The 7706-nt window shown below is 39.0% G+C and overlaps 1 pseudogene; it reads right to left on the reverse strand.

Annotated features, from left to right (window-relative positions):
* Window positions 1-3484: 3484 nt before the first annotated feature.
* On the reverse strand, window positions 3485-4810 carry LOC121851877 (annotated as a pseudogene).
* Window positions 4811-7706: the final 2896 nt, after the last annotated feature.

Raw genomic sequence — 7706 nt, forward strand, 5'->3', positions numbered from 1 at the left:
TACATTGAGCAGCATGATACTTTGTGGTGGATGGCTCGGGGTGGACATTTTACGCTGGTTAATATCTTAATAAGACTTTATTGAATAATGTCGAAGACCTGCATGTGTCTCTTGTGCTGGATTACAGATCCTATCGTATTTATATTCAGGTTGAGTAAACAGTTTGTAACAATGACATTGTTTCGATGGGAACTTGCCATCTAAAGATGCTAATTTGATGATTTTGTGTTTGAGATGAAGGTGATTGCATGATGTGTGTAATTCAGTCCCATCAATATATGGCTGATGTGGCAACATCCACTGTTTAATGAATTACCATTACAAATCTATTATTATTAAATTAATGTACAGTATATTATACATGTATTACTCCTGAGTTACTGTTCCCTTAATTATTGTTTATTATTAATCAGATGCTTGATGTCATTGTAAATAAAAGTACTTTTACCAATTTGCATGTGACAGTAGCCATAAGGATCCTTTATATACAAGTTGACTGCAACTCTGCTCTTCATTTGAGCTTCGGGTCATTGGCAGGCACAGGCGATTGTTATCAAACTGCCTTTGGGAGCCATTCAAAACAATAAATATTATTACAGGAAGAATGATATGAAGGGAGCTCCTTTGGAAATATATAGTTTCTGTTTTAGAGAAATTCACTTATGTGAGAGTCGGGTATCTCAGATAGCTGTGTGCTGATGGTGTCATCAGCTTGAACTCCACTGGGGGTCACTCAGCCTTTCGTGCTTCAGAGGTTGATAACATCAGCTGTGAGCAGGGAGCGGTTATCTTACCATACATTAGCAGTATTGGTATTCAGTTATTTGGCAGTATAAATGGGATACTGCATCTATCCCTTTATTTTTTTTCGTTTTTCCACAAAATACACAGTCAATCTAATTTACAATATATTCTGTAAAGCACTTTGAGATGTCTCAACAATGTGACTAAGGCGCTATATCAAATGCAAGGATTACATTTATTATTCTTTTGCTCTTTCTCTGATTCTCTTTCTTTCTCTCTCTCTCCTGATTTGTGATACTCCGCATGCTGTGGGGACATTAATTATCCAATTAAGAACAATCATAGCCGTGTGTTGGAAGAACATGGCTTTCCCCTTCATATCCTGTATTATTATAACACCATGCAGTCATGGCTCTGCTGTGATTGTCACTGGTTACATGGTAACTAAAGCGAGGAGTGTCTGGAAAGTGAGGAGCATTTCTTCAATCAAAATGCTGCCTTGGGTCTTTTAGAAACATTTGCCTAACCAGTTTAGAATAAAAGGGTGTAGCAGGAATGCCTTGTGGCGTCTCTTAAAGTTGTTCTGCAGCACACTGAATACATACAGACATTTTCCAGCAAGACTCCTTAGCAATAAGGACCACAAAACTCTATTTGTGTTTTTCTTCCCTCAACACATAGATAATAATGATTGTTGCATTTGATATAGTGCTTTTCACATCTTCTAGATGTCTCAAAGTGCTTCACAGAATATACTGTAAAGTGAATTGACTGTATATTTGTGGGCGAAATGCAGCAGCCAATTGTGCACAGCAGTTTCCCACAAACAGTCGTGGATTGAAATGACCAATTTATTATTGGTTTTTTTTGAGAGTATTATCAGGCGTGTGGAGCAAGAAAACTTGCCCAAGGCTTCACCCTGCCGGGAATCGAACCCAGATCTCTCACTTGCGAGGCGAGTGCTCTAATCACTGAGCTGCAGGACTCCACGATCACAGACAAGTCATAATGCCCCATCTGTCATCCTACCTGCGATCACCTAACTCACATAAATCATAGTAAATTGTCACCTTGTTTCTTTCAAAAGCACACATCCCAGCTTCACAAACATTTTGGCTTGGGACATCTTAGCAGTATTAGCACAGGCCAACTCATTATTAAGAGTGGTGAAGAGCTTACTACATTGGCTTTGTATCAAGGAGGAAGCTGTAGGATTGCAGGATTTATCCTGACTAGTTTGTGATCATTAAAAGATAATTGAGTTCAAGCCTTCTTTGACTTTAAGAGACTGAAGTCATTCTTCAAGAAAAAGCGCTGAACTACACTTTACATATGAAGTATATCATCCTTCCTTTTTGAAGTTATAGATAATCAGCTTCCTCCTAGGATAATCATATATAAGGAGACTCATTAAAGCTTATGATTTCTGTTCATTTATGAAGTGAGGTGCAGGATATGAAGGCAGCTGTCATTAATTTTGTGTTCTTTGCTGGCAAGACAAAAATTCAAAGGTTACGCCTCCAGAGAAAGCTTAAAAGTGTTAAAAAGAACTTACATGAAAAATAGTCTTATTGCGAAGTGAAAAATAGAGACCTGTTTGTTGTGTCCCTAGAGTGACTGCCTCCACTCTTATAATGTGATAGTTTCAGACTGAAACAAAGTTTAAAGATAGTTCTTCATAGCAGAAAAGGAGTATTTATGCATGGGGTGGAATATACATTGTTATCAGAATTACAGGATAGGATTTTCAGTAAACTCTAATCTGCGAAATGGAACCTTTTCCTTTCATTAAAAATCAGTGCGAGTCCATCTGGCTCAGCAGTAGTACTCTCACCTCGGGTGAGTTAGAAGGTTGCAAATTCAAGCCCCATGTTGGGACATGAACTCACATAGTCTAAGCTGACGCTTTCAGGCAATGCTGGGGGTTTGGGGGAGGGGTTGTCAGAGGTGCCGTTCTTTGGATGAGATGTGAAACTGAGGTCCTGTCTGCCTGTTCAGGTGAATGTTAAGATTCCAAGGCACTATTCGAAAAGAGAAGAAGTTTCTCACAGTGAGCTGGCCAACAGTCACCCAAATAAAATTGGTTGTTCACTTCATGGCTGTTTGTGGGACATTGGCTGTCACGTTCACCACAAATACACACCCACTGCATTTCACAATAAACTCCGTGAAGTACTTGGGATGCACTAAAAGGTGCTAGACCAAATGCAAGGACTATTATTATTAGAATTAGTACTATTTTCTTGTAAGAAGGTCCTGGGTTCTTCATCACTGGATACATGTCTGACCTCATGTGGCCACCTTCAGCAGTTAACGTTAATCTTATTTTTCTTTTATGCAGTGCAGAAAGGGGAGTATCATGTGATTCAACTACACAAGTCTGTTAAAGGCAGAGGTGACATTGTGATGCTTGGTTTCCTTGTTGCATTTATAGTTTGCATATGGTGTATGACTTATAACCTCATTCAAAGAATGACTACAGTATTTAAAATTTACCTTTTCAATGTTGGCACTGGAGAAAATTAATATGCAGTGATTGTTCTGAGGAGAATGCAATGTTAGTCGGGTGACTTGATGGCCATTGTTCCATTTGCATTTGGATATTGTGTACGTTCAAGCAGAAAAAACTGAACTTTTGCTCAAATGAATTATTTGCCTATAAGCCTACCATTTGTGATGTTGATAACCCTGTAAAACAGCTTTGGGGGGATGGGGGGAAATGCAGTAAAACGCTGATGTGTTAAATTATGTTGCAAGCATTAATCAGTTTTACCTTCATGGGAGGTGGTTGCTGGCGGAATGTGACGGTTTGTCGAGCGTCCTGCTTCCTGCCCACGTGAAGGTGATGGGCAGCTGCTGCAAGAGACTCGGGGATGGGTGGTTCCCGAGTTTTTATCTGCCACTCTGCTTTTTGCTTCTCAAAGTAACTAAAGACCAAAACCAATGAAAATGTTATTTCCATCTTATAAGCCTCCGTTAGCATCCTAAAGGAGCATGGTAGAGTATTTTTATTACCCAATATAAATTCCCTATTAGGGACTGATTCATGACTTTGGTTTCTGGCCATTTATGAAATATGTGAGAGAAAATTAGAATTACACTTACTTTTTTAGATTTGATTTTGAACTAAAGCACATTTAAGGTAAATTAAATTGACTTAACAATACTTTTGGCACCATATGTGTAACCTTACACAGATAATATTACACCCCATCATACTACTCAATCAAATACTTACTCAAGGGAAATTTTTTCTTCTTCCTCACACAAGTCAGGTAACCTTTGCAATCCCAGAGTCATCTATAGGGCCTCCACATGCTCTTTAAGTGGCTCGTATTCATCATGTAGGCATTTTGTAGATTGAAGCAATTTATTTAAATCATTTTCTGTCTAATTTATTCTATTTTCCATCTACAAAAAAGGGGATAATCCTACTATCATTATTCCCATTAGCCCTTCATTAGACCATAGATCCATAGAAATTTACAGCACAGAAGACAGCCCTTCAGCCTACTGTTTCTGTTCCCATTTACTTGCCCCAGATTTTACCATTTTATATTCATTGAACTAAGAAAAGAAACATTAAAAAGTTGCTAGCAAGTTTGCAAGTCTCTTCTCGAGTCAAGGACAGAAGATTGTCAAGGACACTCTTCACCTATCTGGGGGGAACCTAGTGCTAAGCAGCCACCCATGAAAGGATCAACGGCTCGAGCCTCATTGTTTTATTTTTTTCTAAAAAAAATCAGAAATCAATTTAAAGCCTCAAATTGAGGCAAACAAATCATTGGTTATATAACCTTAATAAGATTAAACCATGAATATACGTATTATTTAATTCATTATTCTTACTACATATCAGCAAATAAATAAGTGATAAGATTTTAGTGTTTGAACATACCACATTGGTATCAACATGGATGAGTCAAAGTTCTGCCACAAGTGCCTTCTTTTCTTGCAGTAAAAGATCCATTTCATGTTTATAATTTTTTAGGTGCCTTTCTTCTGATACTAATACATCAAATTCAGATTTCAAGCAGGTCTTTATATTTTCCATTTGCACTGTCTTAGATCTGCAATTTCATAGAAGCACAAATATAATATATGAATTCTTAAAAAAAGCTTTCAGACATTTCTTTTTTTCCTGATGGCTGAATGTATCTGCTGCTCAATAAATTTTCTTCACTGATTGAGTGAGAAAATCAGGATTCCAGTATCATTCAATAGGGTTTAAATCACCAAATAGGGGGAAAATATACAAAATACAGGCAATTGTGTGATTCAGCAACCCATTTGTTACTTTAAAGACAATGGATCTTTGTCATTTCATTCCCATCACTTATTATTACTATTCAATCCACTCAACCAACAGTACCATAAATAAAGCTACTTATAAAATTAAGCAACCAATGTACAGCACATTCCATGCAGAGCGAAAGCCAGGTGCAGCGTAGATTTACTAGGTTAGTACCAAGGATGAAGGGGATGAGTTACGAGGATAGGCTGACCAATTTGGGCCTATATTTTCTAGAATAGAGAAGAATTAGAGTGCATCTTATAGAAACCTATAAAATCATCAAAGGACATGATAGAGTAGATAGTGGGAGATTGTTTTCCCTGGTTGGAGAAACTAAAACCAGGGGTCACAACCTTAAAATCAGAGACAGCCCTTTCGCACTGAGTTGAGAAGAATGTCTTCACTCAAAGGGTGGTGAATGTATGGAACTCACTACCCCAAAGGCTGTTGACGCTCAGTCCTTGAACATATTCTTATGTTTTTATTGCAAAAGGGATTAATTTTCAATCCACGACTGTTTGTGGGACACTGCTTTGCGCAATTGGCTGCTGTGTTTCGCCCACAAATCTATGGTCAATTTACTTTACAGTCTATTTTGTGAAGTGCTTTGAGACATCGAGAAGACGTGAAAAGCATTATATCAAATGCAAGGATTATTATTATTAAGAAAGAACATGGATTATGTGAAGACTTCTTCACATTTTGTGTTGTATTGCACATTAGGTCACATAACAACATGGTGAAATAGGAAGGAGGTATAATGAGAACAGATGTCTTATGATTTTGACCCTGGTGTTTACTGGAAGCAAGTACTTGAAGAAATTTTCCGAGTGCAAAGAGTCAACTAGAGCAACCCTGCATCATGACCGAGATCAACCATATAATGAAAGCTACTTTCATGCATTTTGTGGAAATCTGGATCTCTCTCCCCCAAAAGGCTGTGGATGCTGGATTCATTCAAATTTTCAAGACTGAAGTGGATAGATTTTTGGTAGGTAAGTGAATCAAGGGATATGGGGCAAAGGCAGGTAATTGGAGTTGAGGTACAGATCGGCAATGGTCGAATAGAATGGTGGAACAGGCTCGATGGGCTGAATGGCTCTACTTCTGTTCTTATCTTCCTATGTTCCTACTTTGATGGGTGAGAGTTCATTGATTGAGCAGTTGAGCCATACAATCTGGGAAAATCCCAAGTTTGATCCGGGCAAAGTTAGTGATCTTATCTGGGGTGGTATTTGGGGGGTGGGGGCTGGTGGTCGTTAAATTGGTCTCATTGCCTCTAGGGTAGGGAGGGGAAAAACAGCCACTTAAATTCACTCTGCAGCAAACTCCTGCTTGATTCAAGCTGGTTTAGGTGAGGGCAATGTCAGGCTCTGCCATGGTAGCCATTGCAGTTCACTTTCAACACTCGTCAACAAACACTGTCAAAGGTCACCCAGAATGCTGGTCACCTGAGTGAGTGCAACTGACATCACAACTGAGATGCACACAATCCCAGCCTGGAATATGAGTGTCCTTTCCTCTACGTTTTTAGAGAGCAGAACAAGGCTGGCCATCCATATTAACCACCCACTGGGAGAGAGGTTTGTCAAAGCTGCAACAAAGATTTTCTAATGCAGCGGGAATGACATTTGTTAGAGAACTTGCCTCCGGGGGTGTCCTGCAGCTCACCTGCTCCCAGTCTGTGCCCACTGTGTCCACATCCTGGGTATCCAAAGACTTCCCACCCATGACAATCTATGTGCCTGACAGAAACTGATAAAAACATTATAGACAGTCACAGTATTCACAGACTTTATTGCATGGATTGTGAATGGCATTTGCACCCCAATGCACAGCACAATTACTATCTTTAGTAACAACAGGTAAAGGATATTAATACAATCCAACTACAGCTATTATTCCTGTTAATTGTTGGTGCAGAGTGTATAAAGTATACACGTGAATAAACAATTGAAAGGTAATAATACATAGTTATGCACTAACAAAGGACTTTCTAGTACAGCTCAAAAAGCCCTGTCCACATTTCAATGTCATACAACATCCTGATATGTTCAGAATTGTAAGTCATTGCAACATACCAATATACTTCACCTAGTGTTCAACCATAAAACATATGCAGTCTCTTCACTTTACAATATATATAATATGAAGCAGTTTTTGGACATCCGTGTGATGTGAAAGGACCTATACCAAGTGTAAGGATTATTATTGTACTCAAAGTTGTGAGAGGTGAAATGAGGAGGCAGGTTACAAATGCTGTTTTTAGTTTAGACAATGGACAGGTTGCACAGGTATAAAAGTCCAGTACCTTGGGTAAGGCATAACTGCAGGGGTGGAAGGGTATCTGTCCATTCCAGCAATGCAGACAGTGTGCAGTGTAGTATGAAAATGTTCTGACATCTTTTGTTAGTCCACACGGGAAGGAAAGTTCAGCAGGAGGTAACTTCAGCAGACTTCTGCATCATAGTCTTTTTGAAACATTACTGAAGATAACCTTGTTGATTTATTTGGAATTCCTATAAGAGTTGTGCTATAAACTCCATCATATGCTCTGCTGGGCTAGGAAAAGGCATATCTCCAGCCACCTGCTGTTCTGCTGCTGTGGAGACTGTATGTGCTGTGCAGACTGGCCCGGCCCCAGCTCATATGGAAAGGTTGAGCTGCT

Source organism: Callorhinchus milii, unplaced genomic scaffold (assembly GCF_018977255.1).
Source record: "Callorhinchus milii isolate IMCB2004 unplaced genomic scaffold, IMCB_Cmil_1.0 Scaffold1, whole genome shotgun sequence".
Classification (NCBI taxonomy): Eukaryota; Metazoa; Chordata; class Chondrichthyes; order Chimaeriformes; family Callorhinchidae; genus Callorhinchus; species Callorhinchus milii.